Genomic DNA, 12,039 nt, shown 5'->3' with positions numbered 1-12,039 from the left:
TCGAAGTACCACACTGGCCAAAGAAAATGTTACTTTCCTGTCAAATCAGTTCTTCCTTGTGGCTATGTTAATTACATCCCAAAACATTAAAATAGTTCCCTTTACCCTCGCATACCAGGACATTACAATAAGGAAAGAAATCTTTAGAACTGAAAAATAAAATGCCTGTGCAAAGGCAACATCTTCTATTTTCGTTCCATAATAAAAACGGTTCACACATTGACACACACAAACGTCCTTCTCTTTTGATCCAGTAATCTACGTGGATACATATAATTACACACACAAAAACGGGGGTCAATCTCACTTTACATGTTCTATTTTTGGTGGCGAGTAACTTTGGCACATTGTAACGATTCTGCAGGAAAAACGTTAGCCAATTGGTAAAAATGACTTAGTTTAGGCAGGTGACGTTTTGTGCAGATCCATTTGGGAAAAAAGTAAGTTGAAAGTGTGATCAAAAACATAGTGATTTCAATGTTAATTGCAGTAGAATTTTTTCCTCTTTTATGCAGCAAGAACTGCTGGCTGGATTGGCAACAAACTTGGCATGAAAATACAACTTTACACAGAATAGTGGATTTATATTGTTAGCTGTAAATTCACTCAGTAGTTTTTTTCTCCAGATATTTGTAAGACGAAAAACTGTTGTACAGACTTTGAAGAGTTCACTTGATATATATCTTGACCATTATTTTTCAGACTGCCAGAAAAAAAACAGAAGCAAAACTAAAGGGGATGATGGACGGAGTGTTGAACATTGAAAGCACTCACCACCAGTCAACTGATCTGGGTTTAATCCATCATCATTCTTTAGCTCACTACACCACCCCAGTTCAGACATGGCCATATGCAAATCAGTCTGACCCTGTGCCTCATAGGCACAGTCCGGCCCGAACTGCCAAGCCATGTCTTCCCTGGAATGGAAACAAGCATCCTGTGACCGGTTTCGGGTTCATAACCCTCATCAGCCAGGCTATCTTGAATCCACTTGCAAAGTGAGCAAGGGACCCACGTCTGGGCATACCCTGCCAACTTAGGGAGAGCAAAGCAAAACCAAAGGGGATGATGGATGGTGTGTTGAACATTGCAAGCACTTACACCCAGTCAAATGATCTGGGTGTAATCCATCATCATTCTTTAGCTCACTCTGCCACCCCAGTTCAGACATGGCCATATGCAAATCAGTCTGACCCTGTACCTCATGGGACCAGTCCAGCCCGAACTGCCAAGCCATGTCAACACATGCATTTGCAATACAATAGGCCTCGCATTTTCGAGAGTTTGCGCTATCATCATTGTAAATGACAATGCAAATAGCTTAAACTCTCGCAAATGTGAGACCTATTGCATTGCAAATGCAATTTTGGGAAAAATGAACCATGCCGCACTTTCACATTTATGTCCGCCACACCCCTTTCTGTAGACGAGCCACAGCTAAAGAAAGGGGCGCGGCTGCCATTAAAGTGAAAGCGCTGTATGGGGCCCTTTTACAAAAAAAAAAAAGCATCTGTTTGTCAAGTTGACAAACAAATGCTTTTTTGGGGGTAAAAGTGCCTCATGCCGCGGTTTCACTTTAATAGCTGTCCCTTTCTTTAGACAAGCTATGAGTAAAGAAAGGGGTGGGCTGACATTAAAGTGAAAGCGCCGTATGGAGCAGTTTTACCCCAAAAAACATTTGTAATGCAATAGGTCTTGCATTTACGAGAGTTTAAGCCATCGTCATTTATAATGGTAGTAGCTCAGATGCTCGTAAATGCAAGACCTATTTCATTGCAAAGCAGCAGCCGTGATCATCCCGGACTGCTTTGAAAGTGACAGCACATAGTGCCTGCAGGAGCAGAAACCCATTAAAGAAATAGTGCTTACAGACTAAAATAAACATACAGTGTAACAGCCGAAGTAAGGGCCAACCCTCAAGGGAATTTACAAATGAAGATAAGATGGTACTAAGGAGGAACTAACAAGCCTATTACCAAACCAGAAGGCAGCATTTAGGAAGGACAATAACAAAAACCAATGACAAATATGGGCGGAGAGTTGGTGGGGCTCCATTTTCATATTCTAATACAGCATGCCTTGCAGAGCACAACATGCGCTGCCCTGGTTCGACTTAAAAATGAATACCACTGGGCAAAAGAACATTTTCAACTGTTTTCCAATGGTGGTCCAGAGACCCACTCTGTTTGGTTGGCTGCAAAATAAACATTTCTGTTGTGGTCGGCTGCAAAACAAACATTACTGTTGTGGTCGGCTGCACAATAAACATTTCTGTTGTGGTCGTTTTAAAAGGACTCAAGGCTTGGATCCTGCTTATGAACAAAAACAAATTAGTCAGGCTGTAAGGGGGCAAGGGCAGCAAACCTGACCCCTGGCCCATAAGAGGAGCCCCAGAGGTACCCCTAGACTTGTGAAAAAAATGCAGTTGTTCTTCCAAATTCACAAAGCTGCGTCTGGGGAACTGGACCCCGAAACAAATGACTGCTTTTGTAAAAAAAAAAAAAAAAAAAGTGCAACTACTAGGCCATATCCTGCAGCAGCATGGTGAGTTGAGTGGAGAACCAAACCTTTGACTAAGAGCAGTAGTGTTCGGACCGCTGGGTGGTTTGGCACAGGACCCATGCTAGTGCCAATCCCTGCAGCCAACTTCTGCACACAACCAAAAGCCTCCATGCCCAGTGGGGATTGGCTGTGCAAGAACTTTTTGCGCAGGACCTGGGCGAAAGCAAGGCATTGCGGCGCATTACACTGTACACAGCCATAGGTCTTGTGCAGTAAAGTTTGCCGCAAGGTGGGTTGTTCGCAAGGCCTGGCTGCATGCCAGACCCTCTTGTTAACCCCCGGTGCACAGAATTAAAAGAACTTCAGAAATTCCTAAAAATCACTGCTTAATTAATGGAATTAGGGTTAGGAAACTAAAACATAAAAACACTAAAGTTGGCCAATTATTATTACCTATGCTACCTCGCTCCTATGGTGCCCTTCTTTTTGAGTTTAGAATGCTTTATTGGATTAATAAACAATGTAAAACATCAGTACAAAGAAGTCATGTAGCAATAGGATATGAGTAAAGCAAAGCATGTTGTGAGAAACAAAGTCATAACAATATTCTTATAGAATAAAAACTGTACTAAGAGTAAATGCATTTTTAAAAGATTTTAGGTATAAGAGAAAAAGAAAGAAGGAAAGAGAGAAAAAGAGGGAGAGAAGAGGAGAAGAAAAAGGAAAAGGAAAAGAAGAGTCCTGGAAGTAATGCAAACAAAAACAGGGTTAAGACAAGGTTAAATATATGATGAGAACAATGTAATATACAACAAGCAAAATCAATTTGGTACTCTGGAAAGAAAGTTAGTAAGTGGCAACCAAAATAAGTCTCTTTTAATCAACAGTGCAGTAGAGGTAGCATAAGCTCGGTCCAGTCTGTGATGATGACACAATAAATTCAAACCAAGCTTGATATGAAATGTTTGAGATGTCTTTCCAATTATTGATAATGATCTGGAGCGAAATGGCTAAAAATTAGTTAATAAAATTGCCATAATTACTGTGAGTATCCCAAGCAGGGGAAAAGCTGCCCAGAAAAACATGTGTAATGTGGAAGGGGACATTAGAAGATAAAATGTAATTTAATTTTGACCAGATACACCACCAAAAGGACTTAACAAAGAGACAATGAAAAAACATGTGAAGAAAATCCCCTTTTTCATTGGGACAAGACCAACACTTGGGAGAATCTAATAGTTTGAATCTGTAAAGGTCAGTAGGAGTAAAAAATAATCTATTATAAAAATAATATAAGGTCTGTGGGGTACTGGCTGAATGTGAGGTGGTATGGATTTTTGACCATAGGGAGTCCCAGGTTTGAAGAGAGAGTTCAAGGTCTAAGTCTTTTTCCCCATAAGATTTCCAAAGGATATTTAGTTCTAATCGCAGGGAATGAGATAATATCTTTTAAATAGTGGCAGCTTTAAATTGGGTGGAAAAATCAATAGAATCCCTACAAGGGGATCACTGCTCCGGCGCAGCAATGGGGTTTTCCTGGAAATAATAACATGTAAGAGCATCCTTAAGTATAATATAATGAGGAGCGTGTTGAGTGGAGATGTCATATAAAGTTTGGAGTTCGGTAAATGACATAAAAGAACCATCTTTCATCAGATGTTGGGGGGTGATAATGCCTTTATCAATCCATTCCTTCCAGAATAAGGCACGATTGTTAATCTTAAAATGTTTATTATACTGGATCGGGATGCATAGGGAACGCTCAGCCGAAGGAAGATGAAAACCACATAAGGAGATCGCGAGGGCCCTGGAGGGAATGAAAGTAGGAGAGGAAATACGTTTCGGAGGCGAAGTAATACGGATAGATAAAAGGAAGGAAAAAGGAGAATACTAAGCCTGTTCTAAGGCGCTCCATGCTGTACATGGTGGAGCAGTAGAGTCAGACAAAAAAGTCCAAATTTGTTTAAGGGTGAAAGACGAGTGATATCGTCTAAGGTTAGGAAAATTAACCCCACCCAATCCTTTAGAAAGTTGAAGGCGAGCCAAGGAAATTCTGGGTTTACGATTATTCCAAAGGAACTTGGTAAATGAACTATTGATAGTGCGAAAGAAGGTATTAGGAAGAGATACAGGAAGCATAGAGAGATAAAAATTAATGATTGGGAGAAGCAGAATCTTAATTGTAGTTAATCTACCCCATCAAGAATGGAAAAGTGGAGACCGACCATCTATGAGGGCAGAGAGTTTCTTAAGAATTTTAGTATGATTGATTTTAATAATTTCCTTGAAACTGTTGGAGTAAAGAACCCCTCAACATTTATTATGCGAAGAGTTCCATTCAAAGCCAGAATCCCGGAACATGGAGGGGAGGCAAAATGTATTTAAAGGCAGGTTTTCTCATTTGTCAACATTCAATTTATAACCGGAGACATTGGAGTAATCATGTAAAAGGAAGAAGAAAGCCGGCAGGGAATCAGATGGGTTAGAGATGAATAACAAGATATTGTATGCATATGCTTTAAATTTGATATCAAGGTTATGAAATTGAAACCCTGTGTACTGTGGTGAACATCTAATAGTTTCTAGGAAAGGTTTGAGGGCGAGAATGAAAAGAAGGGGGAAAGAGGAAAACCCTTTCTACTTCCCCTGACGAGAGGAAAATATCGAGATTGACAGCCATTTACCCAGACGGATGTAGTAGGTGCCGAGTATAAAAATTGTATAAATATAATATTGGGTGGGCTGAAACCATGCCATCTTAAAGCACCGAATATAAAATCCCAACTAACTCTATTGAATGCTTTTTCTGCATCCAAGGTAATAGCCGCCACAGGAGAGACCGACTTTGAAGCTAAATGTAAGATGTTAAGAAAAGTATGTGAGTTATCTGTGAATGATTGTCCTTTAACAAAGCCAGATTAATATATGTTGTCTAAATTGGGGATAACCTTATTGATGTGAAGGGCAAGGAGTTTAGCAAACATTTTGCAATCAGTGATTATTAAGGAAAATGGCCTATCATTCTTGCACAGTGATGGATCTTTGTCTTTCTTGGGTATTAAACAAAGCATTGCATGCGTGAAGGAACCCTGCGACGCACCAGCAAGCAAGAAAGAATTGATCAGTGACATGAGGTGGAGAACTAGGAACGCTTTGAAATGTAAAAAAATCGAACAGTAAAACCGTCCGGACCCGGAGTTTTATCTTTGGGTAGGAGAGCAATAGCCTCTGTAAGTTCTCGTTCAAAAATAGGGACGTCAAGAGATGAAAGATCAAGGGAACTATCCGGGGGTTTGGGCATATTCTGAAAAAAAGAGTCAATGAGGTCTGGAGAAGGATGGGTTTCAGGAGTGTAAAGAGAGGAATACTATTTAGTAAAGCATTCAAGTATATTGGCATCTGAAAGATGCAGATTCCCAGAATCATCTTTTATGGCTACAATGTTAGATTCTTGTTTCTTGATTCTGAGATATGCTAGGGATCTTCCTGCTTTGTTACGTCCACCAAACATTTTTGTATTAAATTTAAGAAGAAAATTGCAAGCTGAATCCGAAGATAACTTGTTATATTGCATTTTGGCTTTAATAAGAAGGGGTAAAGTGTTGGGGCAATTAGTAGTGAAGTACTTATGCTCTAAGATTTTGATTTGTTTTAAAAGCAATGTTGAGTGTGAGAGGGCTTTCTTTTTTTTCCGAGATACAAATTCTATAATGAAACCCCTAGCAGATGCTTTGAAAGCATCCCAAATAAGATGGAATTGAGGGACGAGGGAAAGATTATGAAGAAAAAACTCTTGAGTGAATAAAGTGAACTGTTCAGAGAATTGAAGGTCTAAAAGAAGGGAATTGTTAAAGCGTCACCGTCACGATGTAGGAGATGAGGAGGGATAATCCATGTCTAGAATAACAGGGGCATAGTCGGAAATGAGGATAGAACCAATTTCTACCTTATTCATCAATTGTAAGACAGGCTGTGTGAGAAAGATATAATCGATGCATGAGTGGGATTTGTGGATGGGTGAAAAAAAAGAAAATTCTAGAACGTCAGGATGTGAGGTGCGCCAAGCATCTATTAACCCCCTTGTAGTAATGGCTTTAAGGAATCCTTTTTGCATCTTATTTGGAATGTACCTAGTTTGGGATTTACGATCAAGGAAAGGATCCATAAGTTGATTACAATTCCCACCCATAATCAAATTTTCAGCTGAATGTGAGGAAAGGAAGGTGGAAAAATCGCTTCAAAAAGAAAGATCAATACCATTTGGACCATATACATTACAAAAAGAGAATTGGTTATTATTAACTTTGACATCTAAGTATAACCATCTACCATTTGTATCAATAAACTCATTTTGTAAGAGAACATGCAGTGATTTATGGAATAAAATTATCACACCATTCTTATTATTAACAACTGGTGAGCAAAAAATCTCATCCACCCAATGTTTACGTAACGAAGATAAGTCTTGTGACTTAAGGTGTGATTTCTGCAACATCGCTATATGACAATTCAATCTGGCAAGGTGAGATAATACCCGTTGTTTCTTGACAGGATTACTCATGCCTTTAACATTCCATGAAATTATACGAAGTCCTTTCATGAGTAAGAGGTATAGAAAGATAGGTAACCTGGGGATACACTAGATTGAGAAAGAACAATTAGGAAAAATGAATTAAAAATCAATAGGGAAATAGAAGATACATGCAGAGAAAAAGGTACCCATAAAGTAAAATGGAAGGGAACCAATAGATCGTAAAAGAGAAAAGAAGAGAGCCAGAAAGGAGAAGAGTATAAAATCTGACTGAAACAAACCAAAGTAAGAGATGGAGGGAAGAACAGAGAAAAAGCGTAATACTAAAATGCAGAAGTCTAAAGAAGAGAGTAATATGTGTGGACACAGAAGTGAAATAGGGGCCGAAAAATGAGAAACAAGAAGTAGAGAAAGAAACAAAAGGAAGAGGACAGGATTCCTTCAGAAGAAGATGATGAAAAGCCTGCAGGCTTAAGCCAAGGAACACTTCAAAGAAAAGGACATTAAGGTATGAGGGGGGCGGCGAAGGGCAAGACAGCCACACAGAAGAAGAACACTGAGATGGAAAAGATTACCAAATGTGACTAGATAAAAATATGGAGGTAAGAGAAAGATGTAAACAAATGAGACAAAATGAAGGGAGCTTACCAAACATTAGGAAAAAATGCAGCGGGATGAATCATACGATACATACACGAGGGCAACATGGATGGGGAACATCATCAGCAACACTAGAGAAGATAGACCTGAGGAACATGAAAAGGAATAAACAAGGAAATGTTAAACAATTGTATTAAACTAACTAAACATCAAAACACAACAAATCAGAGAAAACAATAACAGAACAATTAGGGTTTGCTCAATTCCATAAGTTCTCTTTTGTGAGAGTGAATAAACTTTCGGAGGTCAGCTGGATCATCAAAACTCAAAGTTCTGTCTTCGTAAGTAACTTTGAAGAAACAGGGATAGATTAAACCATAACGTGCATTCATGGATCTCAAGGCGGGTCTGAGGTCGAGGAATTCCTTACGTCGGTTGGCAGTGGACTTGGAGACATCTTGGCTGAAGAAAATTCTGTGACCGGACCATAGAATCTGCTTATGTTGTTTTGCAGCATGAAGAATAGCCATGACATCTGAATATAGAAGGACATAGGCAATTATACCTCTTGGGTTTGAAGAGGAAGATGCACTCTGAGGTACCAGTCTGTGAGCTCTTTGAATGTTGAATTCCATGGATTTAGGGAGGCCAATGATCTAAAGGACTTGGGTTTTCAAGAAAGTAATCATGTCTGAGCCTTCAGAACCTTCCGGAATGCCATAAATGCACAGATTGTTGCGCCTATTGCGATTTTGCAAGTCCTTTGTAATTTTTTTTTAGTTGATTAACTTCTAAAGTGAGACCGTCAACTCTAACTACAACATCTTGAGAGTCGTTAACTTTTTGTTTAAAGTTTGAAAGCCTGGAATCAAGACCAGACCATTTATCTTCAATTCGTTGAAGGTTGGTGGTAGTGTGTCAGTCATAAATGGCCGAATAAGGCGCAGTTCCTCCATAATATCTTTCACCGTTAGGGGAAGAAAACAAGTTACTTACCTGTAACTACAATTATCCAGTATTGATATCTTTCATAGATTCACATGCCTGAATCATTCCCCGTCGCCGAGGCGGGAGTCCCACAGTAAAATATATATATATATATATATACACAAAAGCAGTGCCTTAGTAAAAAAAATAGTAGGCTAAAAGAAAATAGGCCCAGAAGGCTCAAAACGTAGTAGCCTATCTACCTCATTATATGAAAAGACCTAAAAAATAGTTCCAACCAATCAGTTGCCAGCACCCTCTAGAATCTTCCCAGAAGAGGCAGTTCTCCTCAGATTTTCTTAGCACAAGTTAGAAGTAGGTATCCCAAATAGAGAACTGTCTCGCCAGGGAGGAGGTGGGTGCATGTGAATCTATGAAAGATACCAATACTGGATAACTGTAGTTACAGGTAAGTAACTTGTTTTCTTATCCAGTATTGGGGTATCTTTCATAGATTCACATGCTTGAATCAGAATAGCAAGCAGTAAGCCAAATAGTGTTTTTTGCGCCGGTGGGAGACAGAGTGTATATACTCCCCAACACATCCGGGAAGGTTAGAATATTAATAAGGTATCCAAACCCCTTTACAATGAAATACTGATTGTACAGTAACATACTGAGCAATAATAGCCATCAATTAACAACTGTTAAGATAATAGAAACATATTCATATCCCTACATAAATAAATGCAACATCAGAGACATTATAATTCTAACCTTAATGAAGAAGATGTTGAAGAACAGCTTGTCCCACCGCTGCATCGTCCTGCGACGCAGACTGTAGACAGTAGTGTTTCGTGAACGTGTGGACATTCTTCCATGTCGCAGCACAACAGATGTTTTCTAATGTAACAGCGGCAAATAATGCAGTAGAAGCCGCCATAGTCCTGGTGGAATGCGCTTTGACCTTTCTTTGTAAAGGTTTGTTGGCTTTATCATGGCAAAAATGAATACCAGAAGCAATCCATCTGGCTATAGATTGCCTTCGTTACAGCCTGTCCTAGTGTGGCTTGACCATAGGCGACAAATAACTGTTTGGATCACCTGATTTCTTTAGTCTTCTGTAGATACAATTTAAGGCAACGCTTGACGTCAAGAGAGAGTAAAGCTCTTTCTGCCGGCGTAACTGGGTCCGGGAAGAAGGTTTTAAGCTTTACAGGCTGATTTAGATGGAATTGAGACGGTACATTAGGGATGAATTTGGGGTTTGTCTGCAAAGTCAAGTAATCTCTAGTGAAATGTAAAAAGGGTTCCGAAATGGTGAAGGCTTGAATTTCACTAACTCTTCGGGCTGAAGTAAGAGCTAATAAAATTGCCACTCTCCAGGTCAAAAACTTTGAGCTTAGCCTTGTGAATTGGCTCAAATGGTCTTCTCATTAACTGAGATAAAACTGTGTTTAAGTCCCACTCCGGAGGTGTGTGAGGAAATGTCAGCAGCGCCAAGTATCATACGCCACTAACCTTTAGTATAGCCAACAGGAACGATGCCGTGAAGAGTAGTTCCCGACCTCCCTTAAACACTGCCCTCACCACAATGAAATACCACACTATGGGAAGAGAAGTATCCAGGGGAAAAGGGAAGGGGATAAAACAACAAAAGATATCCTGTTACGGCACAGGGTGTGGGGTAACCTTCTCCTAGCACCTTCGGGGATCCCTGTATGTAAGAGAAAGTAAGAGTAGAATGAGAAGCACCACATATACACACTATACAAACTTTAAGAATTCAGAACATGCTCTTTTACTTACAGAAAATAAGGTCAAGGGTTCTTTCCAAGATAAATAAAGAGAACCGCAGGAATAAGCTGTACTGGAAGGTATCCCTTGCTGGAATGCAAGGCATCAGGATATAGCAAGGTGTCTCCTCAAAACAAAGGTACTACGAATATAATTCAGTATCACGCCCTGAGAGGAGAGCGCCTTTATGCGCAGTCTCCGACTCTCAGGCGAGCGTTGGAATACCTGTCAAGAAGACTGGTTCCTTTGGTATTGAGGCAGGTAAGCAGAGTGAAGAAGTGTGTGCCTAGAGAGGAGAGCGCCTTTTTGCGCAGTCTCCGTGTTAGACCTGGCACCTTGGCGTGAGTTTCCCTTCCACTTTTTGCTGGTGTGCCTCCGATGTTTTGCTGGTTTTCCGATACTCAGGGCACTGCGCCACGGCCGACCCGTGCCGCAGTGCAAGTGCTCCCTACTGTAAATTGTACATGTGATTGATGTCCATGATTGGTGCATTGGATTTACTGTTAGTCCCTAGTAAAGCGCACCAGGAGTGCCAGGGCTTGTAGATGCCAATACTGCTAGTGGGCCTGCAGCGCTGGTTGTGCCACCCACAGAAGCAGCCTTAAGATGTGTCTAGGGTCTGCCATTGCAGACCCCGCTTGCAGTCTCGACTGTCATGCCGGCTGGGCAAGTGCACCCACTCGCCAGCCCCTGAACCTTCCCTTGACTGCATATTAGTCACCCCTATGGTAGGCCTGCGGGCAGGGTGCATTGTAGGTGTAAGGTAGGACAAGCCCTGATGTGTGTGGCATGTCCTAGTAGTGAATTACAACTAAATTCGTATTTCACTATTGTAAGGCTACCTGCTTCCGTTAGGCCAGAATGGGCTGCTGGAATTATTACACTCTATAATCCCAGCAGGCTCAGGGAGCATGGTAGAGAGTCATGTTTAGTATGCCTGAACTCAGGATGATAAAATACTTCTTTTAGTAAAGTTTAATTTAATATCCTGTGTTTGCAAATGCTACTTTTAGAAAGTTAGCATTTGCTTGCCTAACCATTTCAGCCCGCCTCTGCTGGTATGTGGATCTGACTGTCTGGGATGTGTGAGTGACAGGGCTGGGGGATGACAGGTGGTGAATGCGCAGATTACACCTTAGTGTGAGGTAGGAGTGGCTCTTGACTCTGAATCTTGCTGTGATCTGCCACCACAATGCTGGCTCCACCCTCCTGGGGAGCGACTGATGACTCAGCCGACAACTGGCCCAGGAAGGGCGAAGCCCCATCCACAAGGTACTTCTGGCTACTCCTGTCCACACAATGCTGGCTCCACCTCCTGTGGGGCGTCTGATGCGCCTGCCCCTCACACTGAAAGCAGAAGCCGGATTACACCCACCAGAGTACTCAAGGACTGAAAGTGACTATGCAAAGGCCCCCCTGGCCTGCGAGAACAAAAGAAATGCAGTATAAAAGAAGGAGCCTTGCTCCTTGTAAATTAGATCCTGTTTGGGCTACAGAAGGAACTCTGCCCGACGAGAAGGACCGGGAAGGACAAGGAAGAGTGCTGTCTCTTGCCTGTGTCTGGTGCCTTGCTGCAGAAGGAGAGGAAAAGAAAAGACTACAAGAAGACTTTTGCTTTGTGAAACTTTGTGCCAAACTCTGCTGAAAGATCTCCAAGGGCTTGCTGCTGAACTTGCCACCTG

The 12,039-nt window shown here is 41.1% G+C and overlaps 1 protein-coding gene across 1 annotated transcript in view; it reads right to left on the bottom strand.

Annotated features, from left to right (window-relative positions):
- INCA1 (inhibitor of CDK, cyclin A1 interacting protein 1) overlaps window positions 1–12,039 on the bottom strand; it is a 196,425-nt gene that overhangs the window by 102,833 nt on the left and 81,553 nt on the right. The gene's annotated exons all lie outside the window — the stretch shown is intronic.

The sequence above is a fragment of the Lissotriton vulgaris genome, chromosome 12 (genome assembly GCF_964263255.1).
Source record: "Lissotriton vulgaris chromosome 12, aLisVul1.2, whole genome shotgun sequence".
NCBI lineage: Eukaryota > Metazoa > Chordata > Amphibia > Caudata > Salamandridae > Lissotriton > Lissotriton vulgaris.
This window is presented reverse-complemented; position numbering and strand designations above follow the sequence as displayed.